Raw genomic sequence first — 13,444 nt, 5'->3', positions numbered from 1 at the left:
GTGTAAACCAAAACAAATGGATGAGTGACGATGAGCAGTCAGTTGTGGTTGATGCAACCGAGTCTCTCGTTATCGAGTATGAATTATTATCAATAATGGACTAAATACGTCATTTTACGTTGTAGGATGAGCCATGCAATTCATCAAACACAGGATTTATCACTCAGCGGTGTCAAGATAAGCCCTAATAACTATTTGGAAGTGATTGCCGAGCAGCGATTATGCATTGGCAAACAGATAAAATTTTGACAAATGCCTGTTTATTGACCATAGTAAGTGGCGATCTTATCGTTGTATAAAGTAGACGGGGGGGTGGGGGGGGGGGGGGGTTTATAGGTACACATAGATTTTGTGTTGTCATTCGGCTCTTCTTCACGAAAATAAAGATGATTGGTAAAACATATGCCTAAACTAGCTGTTGCCCGCGACTTCGTACGCGTGGATTTGTATATTGGTGGTTCTATATTCTAAATGAGCATAGTTTGAATATAATGCAGCAAAAGATAGTATATAGGGACGGTTAATCATTTGTTAATAATTATACAACGCATGAGATTTGTCTGTCCCTCTCAACACTCTTAGAAGATTTTCAAGTAGGTACACTGTTAAAAAAAATGAAAAATGTTCGCTCCCGAAGCAAACTTTCAACCCATTTTTCACCACCTTCGGGGATAAGTTTTCAAAAACGCAGAAAATTAGTTTTCTTCTCTTTTCATAAAATACCTTTTTACGAAGTTTCAATGTCCTAGCTTAAACTAAAATTTGAAATCTATACAAACTTCCGACCCATTTCAAGGGATGAACTTTTAAAAATATTTTATTTAATAATATGTCTTTATACAACGATTCATATCCCGCACTCAAAAGAATTACTGATCTCTATACAAACAATTCTGTCTCTCTCTATAAAATCTCTATAAAAAAATTACTGATCTCTATACAAACTTTCAACTCCTTTTTCACCATTTTGGGGGATGAATTTTCAAAAATGCTTAAATCAGTTTTCTCCCTTTTAATAAAATACCTACTTTTTACGAAGTTTCAAGTTCCTAGCTTAAACTAAAATTTGAACCCGATACAAACTTTCATCAACTTTTTTAACCCCCTTAGAGATTGAATTTTCAATAACGTTGAATTGACTTTTTTTGTAATCTTATATTATGCATTTATAAGAAGTTTATAATATATTTTAACCCGGCCGGGGACTTTTGGTATGTTCACCTCCTATTTAGTCCAAAGAAAGGAACAATGTATTTTTCCCCTCACTAGCTCGGAAAGTTGTCGTTTATCCTTCAATACAAGCGGGGAAAAACGCGTTTTATCCACTAGTGGGGAAAGTAATTTGACCTTGGATGGAGCGTGTTTAAGTAGCTTGACAGATAACAAAACGTAAAACGCTTATGATAATGGTTCGTTCGATATTAATTATCATTAAATAAATGGTTTGAGAATCTAATAAAAAAATACCAAATTTTTCTTTATTTAATGATTTTAGGTCATAAACCTTAAAATTCCATAAGAAACGTTTGTTTTTTTATAATAATGTTAAATACTGAACGCACAAGTTGAGTCGATGTAATTTCAAAACGCATCGTTGACATTTCATACATCAGAAATGTCAACATTGTCAACCTTTTCTCACCGACTCGCGTAAAAATAGACAACTTCCAGTTTTCTGTTATAATATCGTAAAGAAATGAGTGATTCCAGTGATGAAGATGATCTAACGCCTGTGGTGGTAACACTTTCCTCGCTATAGTGAGGTGAAAAGTTTTGTGTTACACACGGGCGCAAATGTATTTTACTTCTCGTGTGTTGAAACACTCGCTACGCTCAGGATTCTACTCACCTATAAAATCCTTTCGCTTACTCGTGTTTCAATTCTACACTCGCGGGTAAAATACAACTTTGCACCCTTGTATAACAAATAACTATTTTATGTGAAATGTCTTTAAAAGACCCGTAGGGGTCGGATCAAAAACTTAGTAATTAAGTCTGACTCACGCTTGACTGCACATTTCTAATAGGTTTTCCGGTAATCTATAGGTAAAGATCTATTTTGTGTATTATTTCAAAATTTTTGACGCAGTAGTTTCGGAGATAAAGGGGGTAATTTTTTGCCTATTTTCTTGAATAACTTCTAAACTATTTATCTTAAAATTATAAAAAAAATATATTTGACATTCTCACAATGAGCTCTTTCATTTGATATGTAACCCCCCCAAAAGTGGCCCCCGAGTTTAAAATTAATTTGTTTACGTTACATGTCCATCTTTGGGTCACAAACCGACATATGTGTACCAAATATCAACCTAAGTGGTCCAGTAGTTTCGGAGAAAATAGGCTGTAATAGACGGACAGACAGACAGATAGACAGACAGACGCACGAGTGATCCTATAAGGGTTCCGTTTTTTTCCTTTTAAGGTACGGAACCCTAAAAATTTCCCTCTATAACTTTTTTAAGCATTCATTTCCTGACATATAAACAAAGTATTTAATTTGTGTCGATTTCTCAAGATTTGTTTTGAACCAGAAATATGGTCATACTATTGAAGCAAACTCTTCACTACATACTTACTATAAAACAAAGTCGCTTCCTGCTGTCTGTCTGTCCCTATGTATGCTTAGATCTTTAAAACTACGCAACGGGTTTGGATGCGGTTTTTTAATAAATAGAGTGATTAAAGAGGAAGGTTTATTGCACCCGTGCGAAGCCGGGACGGGTCGCTAGTTTAAATATAAATGATGGAAATATCGTGTAACAAACAAAAAACGAATGTTGGTTCACCATTTTATGCTTAGAATACAGTTGGAATAATACAAAGGTTATTTTACGAGATCCAACAAAATTGGCTTCGTATTACAAAGTCGGAATAACTATCACTGAAACTAAAAAATCGTGGACCAATTTATGATAGCGAGTGTCGAAATAGAGCGTGTGATGACGCGTGAAACGGACTGTAATAGTAAGAGCTAGTCCACAAAAAGAGTGGAGGATAGTGGAGGAAGTGCGAAGCGTTTTACTTTTTAAAATAGGTAGCCATGGTTTACAATTATCATCTTTAAATAGTTACTAAAAACAGGTAAAGGTATATCATGTAGTAATCTAAATTGAGTTTATTTTTGTAAAAATCAATATTTGATGCCATAATTACGTTTATTAGAATAATCTGCAAGAATACAGTAATTTAAAATTATTTAATTCCACCTTCGCCGCTTCGTCATAAGTATTAAAGGTCTTTTGTCAAACGAGAACTACCTGAATGTTGTTTCCTATTGTTGTATGGTGCGTAGAAATATTTAGATTAGGCTATTGAAAGAGCAAGTGTCTTACTTTGAGAGCCAGATTGCAGATTTTTAAAAATACTGACGCCTTGCCATAAACTTGCTTTTCCATTTATAAACTGAAATTAAGTTTCCAGTCCCCTAGTAGCATGCTCGGTTGACCAACGGTAGCCAACGGTTGGTAAAGCGTTGGGAGATAGTATAGCACTTTTAACAATTCCCCATCATTGGCCCAACTTCTGTTTATTATTGAGTTCAAAACTGAAATAACCACAAAAAATAACTGGTCCAACAATGGGACTTAGTTGGGGCCACAATACAAATTTCATACAAAATATCAACTAAGGCCCTACTACCTATACAGTTTTTGGTGGGGTTCCCAACAGAAAACTGAAAGAAAAAATCAACTTAGGCCCAACAGCATTTATTGGTTAGAATAGCCAACCGAAAATCTACAATAAATCAACTTAGGCCCAATTGTAGTTTTTATGAGGTTTCCAACAGAAATTCCATACAAATCATCATTACCCCAACAACGTTTAACGGTTAGGATTTTTAAACGGAAATCCACACAAAAAATTAACCTAGGCCCCTACCGTAGTGATTAATGGCGTCCCCACGGAATATTTACACAAAAAAACCAACATCTGCCCAACAACATTAAATGGTAAGGTTGTCAACCGAAAATAAATATAGGCCCAACTGTAGAATGAGGTTTCCAACAAAGAATCCATACAAACTAACCATCATTGGCCCTCCTCCTTTCCTTGCAGGGAGCAGCTTCTCTTAGACAATTTGCCGCCACCTCTTTCTGTCTGTCGCCAAGTGTAGGGCACCGTGGAGCGTTACATCAAGGGCTGAGCGAATTTGGTCTGTCCACCGCATTGGGCTCCTGCATCTCGGCCTATCACCTTCGATGTTACCAGTGATTACCAGCTTTTCCAGGTTATCACTGTCTTTCCTGGCAATGTAGCCAAAAAACACAAGCACTTTGCGTAAGCAGACAGTAGACAGCCTGGTTGTGATGTTCAGTTCATCAGGGATCGATGCATTAGTTCGGCGCGCTGTCCAGTGTATGTTCAGCATCCTCCTCCAACACCACACCATCAGAAGCTTCACAAAAGATTCGTAATGCTACACACGGCTTTATTTATGAGAGAGTGAGAAAGTGGGCGAACACTTCATTTGCTATTAGTACCTATGCTGATGCATGTACCTTTTGAATAAGTGAATGATAGTACGTATGTGAATATTATCCCGCGAATTTTACTATCGCGTAAAACTGATATATTATGTCGTATTCGTATGTTATGAACCCTAAAAAGAGGCTTAACGTTGATAACCTCCCAATGACTGAAGATTTGTTATGTATGTATGTTATTAAGGTGGTTTTATTTGCGTATGACAATTGTAAATTCGAGGCATGAAAACCGTCGAGCTTCGAGGTTACGTAAATTGGTTAGAGTCAACCAATTAAAGCCCAAGAAACTTTTTAATAATATTTTAAAAATTTGACCTACTATACCAATATTATTATTATTATGCGTAGATGGTGAATATTCTTTCATAGGTATCTAACACTTTTCAAATTTTGTAAAAATGTGTTCATTATCAATAATTTTAAAAATTCAAATCAAATTGGAGAAGTCGGAGAACTTAATAATTCAGGCGCTAAAGGGTAAATTACTAAATCAATATGATATTTAATCGGCCTCTGGGTGGGAATAAAGATCATTTAATGGAACAAATTAAATAAAAATATAGTAACAGAACTTATAAACTAAACGTAACTAAAATATACTACCTATCCTAAACCTTAACTAAAATAAAAATTCTGGGTTATCTTATGTGCTACGTGCTTGCTACGTGCGGTGCGTGGCGGAAAATTGTAAACATTGATTTCATTCATTCGTTCTTTTAAAATTAAATGGCTTCGGACCAGTGGAACCATTTCGCCAGAGTCAAGGTATTAGGTATATAAGCTTTAAATACGACATGTAAAAACTCAAAAATGCTCGTTTTCCCAGAGATAAGACCTAGCTAGATCGATTTTTCGCCCCAGAAAACCCCCATATAGCAAATTGCATCGAAATCGTTAAAGCCGTTCCCGAGATCCCCGAAATATATAAATATTGCTTATACAAGAATTGCTCGTTTAAAGGTATAAGATTAATGAGCAAAAAACAAAGGAATTAATGACGAGGCGTAACTATCAAGATGGCGCTCCAAACGGAAGTCTTTGAACTCTGATGTAAAGGCACCTTCTTACTATTTGACAGCTGTCAACTCCCAGATAACTGACAGATTAGGGCGATCAGAAACAATTCAAATGTAAAATTTATTTAAATCATTAAATTATATTTAAACTCGATAAAATAAATCATGCTTCCATGTTTTCACAATCCGGTCTCATTTAACTGTCAAGTATTCATCAGTAGTAATCGTCGGTTAGCAGGATGGCTGACTAATTGTTTATCAATTAATCGACGTAGGTACATTTTTGTCTGCAGATTACATAATATATTGTATAAATAATTTTTAATTTCTCATGCTGTGAAAGAGCATCATTGTTGTTCTAAAAGGTGTGCAGAAAATGATACGTGTCTGCACTAGAGCATTTTACGTTCGAAGTACGATTTTTTGAACTTTTTATACGATAAGCAATTGAAATTTGAGTTTAAATGGATTTCTTATACAATTTCCATTCTGATATTTGACTCTCAATTCTATAAATAACGTTACTTTTACCCGAATTGTTAATTGAAAGTACCCTCACGAAATAGTATAAAAATGTATACTTAGTCATGTTTTTAAAAAAACACATGCATTTTACTTTCCTCGTATTCGAAATAAAAAGTAGTGTTTAACTCGGGTGATAGGCATCATTTCAGCCTCGGACTATTGGCGCTCTCACTGCGTTCGAGCGCCAAAATACCTCAGCAGAAATGAGTGCCTTTCATACCTTGGTTAACAATCTACTATTAAGAACCCCGATAATTTACTCTACCAATACCTATAATACAAAAGTAAATAAGTTTTACAATCAAGACGGTGTATTCCCATTTGTCCCCACCGGGAATCGGGCCCGGTCACGTGGGGCGGGGACAATTGGAAACGATACAGAGGTAAATAAGTAGGTTAGTCCTAGCGGTACACCCCGAAATTGCGTTAAAAGTATGAAAATATGAAAAAAAAAGTTAATTGTAAATATTTTTTTATTGCTTTCTTGGGGTTAGATATGAGGAATTGAGGATATTAGGTATAATTTGAGGTATATCTTCAAAAAAAAAAAATTGAATGGTATCGTATCTGGAGACTGGAGAAGCCCAAACTTGGTATGTTATGAAAAAAATAGTTTTCTAATTAAGATTTTTTTTTCTGAAATGTAATGATGATATATTTATATTCTATAAATATCTCAAAAAGCCCTTTCATTTAATACCACACACGATAGGTTTCCAAATAAAAATTTTTTTGGTTCTACGGGTCAAATTGATTCAAATGGCCGAAAGATCAATCGTACCGATTTTCATGCTTTTAACACTATTTTTTTGTACCGCTAGCCAACAGAAGCCAACTATTTACATTAAGTACTACGAATTGAAAAAAAAAAAAACTTGCAATCATAGAAACCCGCACAAGATTCTAACATTTGCAGAAAATAAGAAAGACGGTGTAATTTGTGATTGGTATTCAATGTAGCAAGAAAGAAAATGGAGACAAATTAGACATTTAATAGTTCTCGGTTAGTCGAGCTTCAAGTCAACCGACAGGTGACCTTATGTAAGACCTTCTTGCTCCCTCGGAGTCGAGGCGATTGCATTTCAATGTAGAAAACTGTCTAATGAGTTAAAACTATGGTAAAGAACCCTATAATGGATGTGGCACTAATAATGAAACGTAAACCACAAATCCTGTTAAATAATTATTTATTATCAGTTTTGAAATACTGGCCACATTTTACCAAAGCCAAGAGCAGTCATAGTGCTCCTTACGTTTGAAGTTTTATTAATTTTTATGCTTGGAAAAGTTGGAAAGCAAATTTAGCAGTACGCGAGTTTTGTATCTTAGGTACACGTATGCTGTAGCGCTAATAATATCTGCAGTTACTAAGCTCATTTAGAACTAGATGTGATACATATCTTATGTTATTCTTATGTTAAGTTACATGATTATTGATTACTTCAATGTAGTTGGACAGTTTGCAAACGTGGGTTTACGGTTTACGTAATATAAGTACATGTATACAATACAGACACAGATTTTTAGATTCGCGTTCGTATACCATACGCCATTGTAATAAGGTTACAAATTGTAACTTCGTTGGTATAAGCTACGGGGTAAATAAAATCGGGATTTACTTAGCACGTAGTATAGTAAATCAAGTTTGGGGCAAGAGGTCGTTCAGGTGGGTCGAAGTAACGATAGAGGAATAGACGTGTTAACCTAACCTCTTAAGGCAGGAAGATTTCAATGTAAAAATATAAAATTCAACTAACGACGTCACTTCAGATCAGTCTAAGCTGAAGTCGTTATTTGATTTTAATTTTACGCTTCCCGTCATTTCACTGATCATTAATGGAGCCTGGGGTCCCCGCCACAATCTAATTCCAAGAATTTCAAGCCATATAATACAACCAAAGAGGTTTACAATAGTGGCATACTGGCAAAAGTTGTATGAATATTTAAAGTGAATAAAAAAAAAAAAAAAAAAACTAAAATGATGCTATAATTTTTTTTTTCCGTAGATACGTGAAAATAAAACTCATTAAAGTATGTGCAATTCTGTTACTTTTTACTTGGGAGTGTATTTTTAAATCCACATGTTCTATTGGCTATATAGGCAGGTGTTAGCTCTAAAGGTTTATAATTGCAAGTTTAGGAGTAGGTAATATAATTATTATAATGATTAGGCGCAAATAAGGTCATTTGTTAATTTTTTGAGACTCTAACATACTTGCTCATAAAGGGTATAAATCAAGCAAATCATTATTGTTTAGATACTTATATACATTTAATACGTAGTTTTATTTTAAATAGCCCTAAAGGCGAAAAGCAGCTGTACCGCCTAGCGAAAGCGAGAGAAAGAAGTTCTCGGGATATGGCTCATATAAAATGTGTGAAAGATGATGCAGGTAAGGTGATTACGAAAGATGAAGCGATAAAAGAACGTTGGAAAGTCTACTTCGAAAGGTTGATAAATGAAGAAAATGAATGGGGCAGGGTGCTAGAGCACAGGCTGATAAATATGGGTGCAGTGAAAGAAATATGTATGGATGAAGTAAGAACGGCTGTGAGAAGTATGAAAAATGGAAAATCTGTAGGACCAGATGATATACCAGGAGAGGTATGGAAGTTATTGCGTGAGGATGGATGTATGTGGCTGACTTTATTCTTCAATAAGTTGTTGCATGAAGAAACAATCCCCGACGAATGGTGTGACAGTTTGCTGGTGCCCATTTTTAAAAACAAAGGGGATGTACAGGAATGCAACAACTATAGAGGAATAAAGCTCATGTCACATAGCATGAAAATATGGAAAAAGTGATAGAGAGACGCCTGAGAGATGAGAGTGATATAACACAAAACCAGTTCGGGTTTATGCCGTAAAATTTATAAAACGATCATAAGACCTGTCGTCATGTATGGATCAGAGTGTTGGGCCCTAAAGATGACGGATGAAAAGAGATTGCATGTAGCGGAGATGAGAATGTTAAGGTGGATGTGTGGCGTGACGAGAATGGATAGGATAAGGAATGAGTATATAAGAGGAAGCCTGAAAGTTGCACCCATAACAGAAAAAGTAAGGGCAAATCGCCTAGCATGGTACGGGCATGTGATGCGGAGGGATGAAAGTCATGTGACGAGAAAGGTATTAAGAATGAATGTGGAGGGAAGTACGAGGAGAGGAAAACCGAGGAAAAGGTGGATGGACTGTGTGAAAAATGATATGAAACTAATGCAAGTGAATGATGAGATGACGGGTGACAGAGATGTATGGAAGAAAAAGACATGCTGCGCCGACCCCAAGTGAATGGGACAAGGGCAAGCGAATGATGACGTAGTTTTATTTTATATTATATAGGTACAAATGGCTAAGGTATACTATTGTAACAATTAAACGATAATTCAATTTGTTGTTATTCAAGAACGGCCTCCGTGGCATGAGTATTAGGATTGAGTTCCAGCTAGGGCATGCAGTACCGGTTCTGGTACCATGAATTTTATTTCTCGGTTCTTCCCGGTTCTTAGGGTATTATATAATAATTTTTAAGAAATTGTTGTTTTAAGTCTCCAATATTTATGGATTATTAAATTCTATATAAATAATTACATAAGTATTTATGAGTGACATTATATCAAGAAGTCACTATTTTACTAATTTAACCCATGGCTACATTTTGAGACTTGGACCATTCCTACCCATATTTATGAACATCATCCGCTGCGCCTCTCTAGAAATTACCCATTATCACTACAAAGATTGACCAAATTTTAAGACCCATTCAGCAAAATACTAAATTTTACATTCACATCCTCCAGAATCTCCAGATGGACCCAAGCTACCGTCCCGATTAATTATGCTGGTCTTACTATCCATATGATCGGTGCGGTCTAGCTCTCTCTGCCTTTCTGTCAACTGCTTAAGCAAGCTTACCCTCATCGGCGGTATAATACCTATTCTTTCAACCGCTAATGTCGTTGCTGAATCGGTTTGACGAGCAGACCACCCCATCGAACCTGTACTGTACCAGAGGAAAAATCCAACCAAGCAGCGTCGAACGTCATACACATAAAAATTAGTGATGTACCGACTATATAGTGATTTGGCCGACTAGCCGACTAATCGCCACTCGGATGGTCGATGGTTATTTTATAGAACCATTTTTATTTTATAGAATGCCAATTGAACACCTGTCATTTATTTTATAGAGTGGTAACTAATAGACGACTGCGCCCTGCCCCGCGGGGTTCTATTGCCGCCTATACCTATGTTATGAAACTTAGGTGTTTTGCCGAATTTAAGTCAGCTAAGTCACCATATTTTAAAATCATGCTAAAGCACCATTTAAACACTCAAATAAACGTAGGTTTAAGCACACAAACGATGCGCCTTTGATGAATAGCAAGCAATTAGAATGTTTTGATCAATTTTACCATTCAAAGGTAACAAACCCCCGCAGTGTTAACAACATTCGTGGGTACATCGCCCCGCTCGTCGTGTTTATCTTTCCGTAAATCATGTCAATAACACATCCGATTCCGTTTAGGTTTGAGTTAGGACCGTTTTTAAACTACAGGGAAATTTGTGATAAAATGAAAAACATGCCAACAATAAGTTTCCACCGTCACGCAACATGACAACGCTGTGAGCTTGATAGCGACATTTAGTTTAGGCCGGGTACCTATGTTGCAGAGGGGGTTTTAGGTAAGAGAAGTAAGTTATGTATCTTTGTATTTTTTATAACTTGAATAAAAAAAGTTAACATACCTATTAAGACTCTAAGTACTTTAAGGATACCAGAGGTGAACAAACAGCAGCCCTAGACCCCGAGAGCAACATTTCGGCTTTCTCGAGGTTACAATTTTAGACATTTATACAGGATGGAAAAAAAAATATGTGGCCTGGAGGGAAAGTGGGAAAGTGTTGAATTCAGTTTTGTTTCTTTTTGAAAATAAAATAATGTTTCCATTAAGTAAAACGAGCTAACTCAAGGTTTTAAGGCACTTTCCCTCCAGGGCCCTTTCATTTTTTCCACACTGTATATGTTCACATGATTCAGCCTATAGTTATATATTCATAATATGTACCTACCTACTCATATACATAATATGTCCCGCTCGATATGACATGGAAATGTTGCCTAAAAGTGTTAAGTCACGAGTTTTAACAACCTTTATCATGCCATCGGTGGCATCGGACACGTCTAAAAATTCAATATTAATTATAAAATGCTCGTTCAAGTGGTAACCATCCGAAACTATGCTGAAGAAAATAAAGTTGTGAGTTTGAGCCGCATTCTTTTGTTTTTGCTGAGTAACAACGTAGGCGGCATACAAGCGTAATTAGAGTGGTTAATGAGGCAGACTTTGGGCATTTTGTGTTATGAAGAGATAAAACTTGGACAAAAGGAAAGGCCAAGAAAATGTGTAACTTTGGTTGTTAGTATAGGTACATATTGAAATTCGAAACACAAGTACTTACTCGTATATCTGAACTGGATTAACATATACCTAAGTCCTCGTAATAGTAGATTGTTAACCAAGGGTTGAATGGCACCCATTTCTGTCGAGGTAGTTTGGCGCACGAACGCAGTGAGAGCGCCAATAGTCCGAGACGGAAATGGTGCCTTTCACCCGAGTTAAACACTCTACTTTTCATATCGAATGCGAGGAAACAAAACAAGACAAGGCAATTTTGCAAAATCAGTAATTAAAGTACCTATGGTTTTGTTTTTTTGTTTGGGACTTACTTGCAATCGGAGACTTTTCATGTGTGATGATAAATAACCCATAGCGAAAAACATTTAGATTGCAATATTTACGAAAACACATATATTTTAACAAACTGCAGTAATTTTAAAATGATTTGTTCAATTACAACACGAAAATCAGCGGGATTGCCTTACTTCTTAATTTTTTACTTTTTCGTTCTAAAAATTGTCAATGGCATCCCAGTCATTTAGCCAACATAATAAAAGTATTTAAAAATGTAAATATTAAATTACAATTTAATGAATAAAATAAGCAATATATCTTATATTTTCTTTAATTTTTATGAATATAGTGCTAAATAACTTTAAAACTCATTTAATATCGTACAAACGTTTAACTGTGGCTGTATAAGATTCTGTCTGATTATTTACGCAAGTGTAAGGTTTAAAAAAATATTTTTGGTGTATTCCTTTTGGTTCCCTCCTTATGAAATCGAGTAAATACAATTCAACAAAAGAAATCAAGAATAATTTATTTTAACAATTTACTTACATCATTTTTGATAAAAAACGATTCAATGCGGGATTAGTAAAATTAGAACAATTACCAATTGTTCCAGGCGGGGAAATAAAGACACTATTTTTCAATTTTGTTTCCACCCAGTTGCTCGTGGAACGGCGACGCAGAGGAGTACATCACTTTTCTGCACTAGAGCAGAAACGTATCACTTTCTGCGCACTTTTTAGAACAACAACGACCCACTTTCAGAGCATGAAATATGAAAAATAATTTTTATCCCGAGATTGATCTCTTGTTTGGGGCGAAAGTTTACACGGGTGAGTATTAGGACAGGGGGGCAGGGCAGTTTAACGACTAGCTACTTCGTGGATAAAGTCGAGGTCAAAGGCTAGTAATACGCAGGTGAAGTATGTTTTCGATTAGTCTCATTTTGCAAAACACTGATTTAAACTTTCACGATTTTTACTCATTAATTTAATCGACGGGACTTAATCGCGTAACATAAAATTTAAATTTACGTCCGACGTTTCTAGGACGGCGTTGTCCGTGTGGTCTCGGAGTAGACTGGCTAAAGTTGACATCAACATCTTCTAGGCGCGCGAGTTTTTCGAACTACCCGCGCACTTGCCACGGAGCAGAACTAAGCAAGGAAAGTGGGTGCTCAGCACAGACTATGTATTAAATTAGAATTTTTTTAATAGTAGTAATGCTCGATTAAAAAAAACCATTGTGTTCCTGCCGGTGATTAAGGTTGCCAGAGCTCGGGGGAGAGGAGTGTTAGGGTCGGCAACGCGCATGTAACTCCTCAGGCAAGCCGTATGCTTGTTTGCCACCGACGTAGTATTAAAAAAAAAACAGTCTCCCAAATAGGTTACAAGTGTAACGATATAGAAACTAGGTCGGTTAGCAACCACTGATGTAGCTGTATATTCCCTCCTATGAGGCATAAAAAAGTAGCACTTTTCTTCCCTGCTAGGAGGGATCATAGGGAACATAAAAGTGACACTTTTCTTTTCTAGGACACTGTTTTTGGACTTTTTTGCATACTTTTTATATTTTATAGTTTAAGAATATTGAAACTCTCGCCCATATATATCGCGATTCTGACGTCATAGCAGAACAAAAATCGACAAGCTTGGTTTTTATATACTGTTGCAAAACTTGGCTTGGCGAAGATCTTACAACGTGTTTTCTTTATTTATA

At 36.0% G+C, this 13,444-nt stretch overlaps 1 protein-coding gene across 1 annotated transcript in view; it reads right to left on the bottom strand.

The window, feature by feature from the left end:
* Positions 1-12,784, bottom strand: part of LOC134746098 (allatostatin) — a 33,535-nt gene extending 20,751 nt beyond the window's left edge. Inside the window, exon 1 of the mRNA XM_063680349.1 lies at positions 12,330-12,784. The gene's annotated coding sequence lies outside the window, so the exon portion shown is untranslated. The remainder of the gene's footprint in view (positions 1-12,329) is intronic.
* Positions 12,785-13,444: the final 660 nt, after the last annotated feature.

The sequence above is a fragment of the Cydia strobilella genome, chromosome 12, assembly GCF_947568885.1.
Source record: "Cydia strobilella chromosome 12, ilCydStro3.1, whole genome shotgun sequence".
Lineage (NCBI taxonomy): Eukaryota > Metazoa > Arthropoda > Insecta > Lepidoptera > Tortricidae > Cydia > Cydia strobilella.
This window is presented reverse-complemented; position numbering and strand designations above follow the sequence as displayed.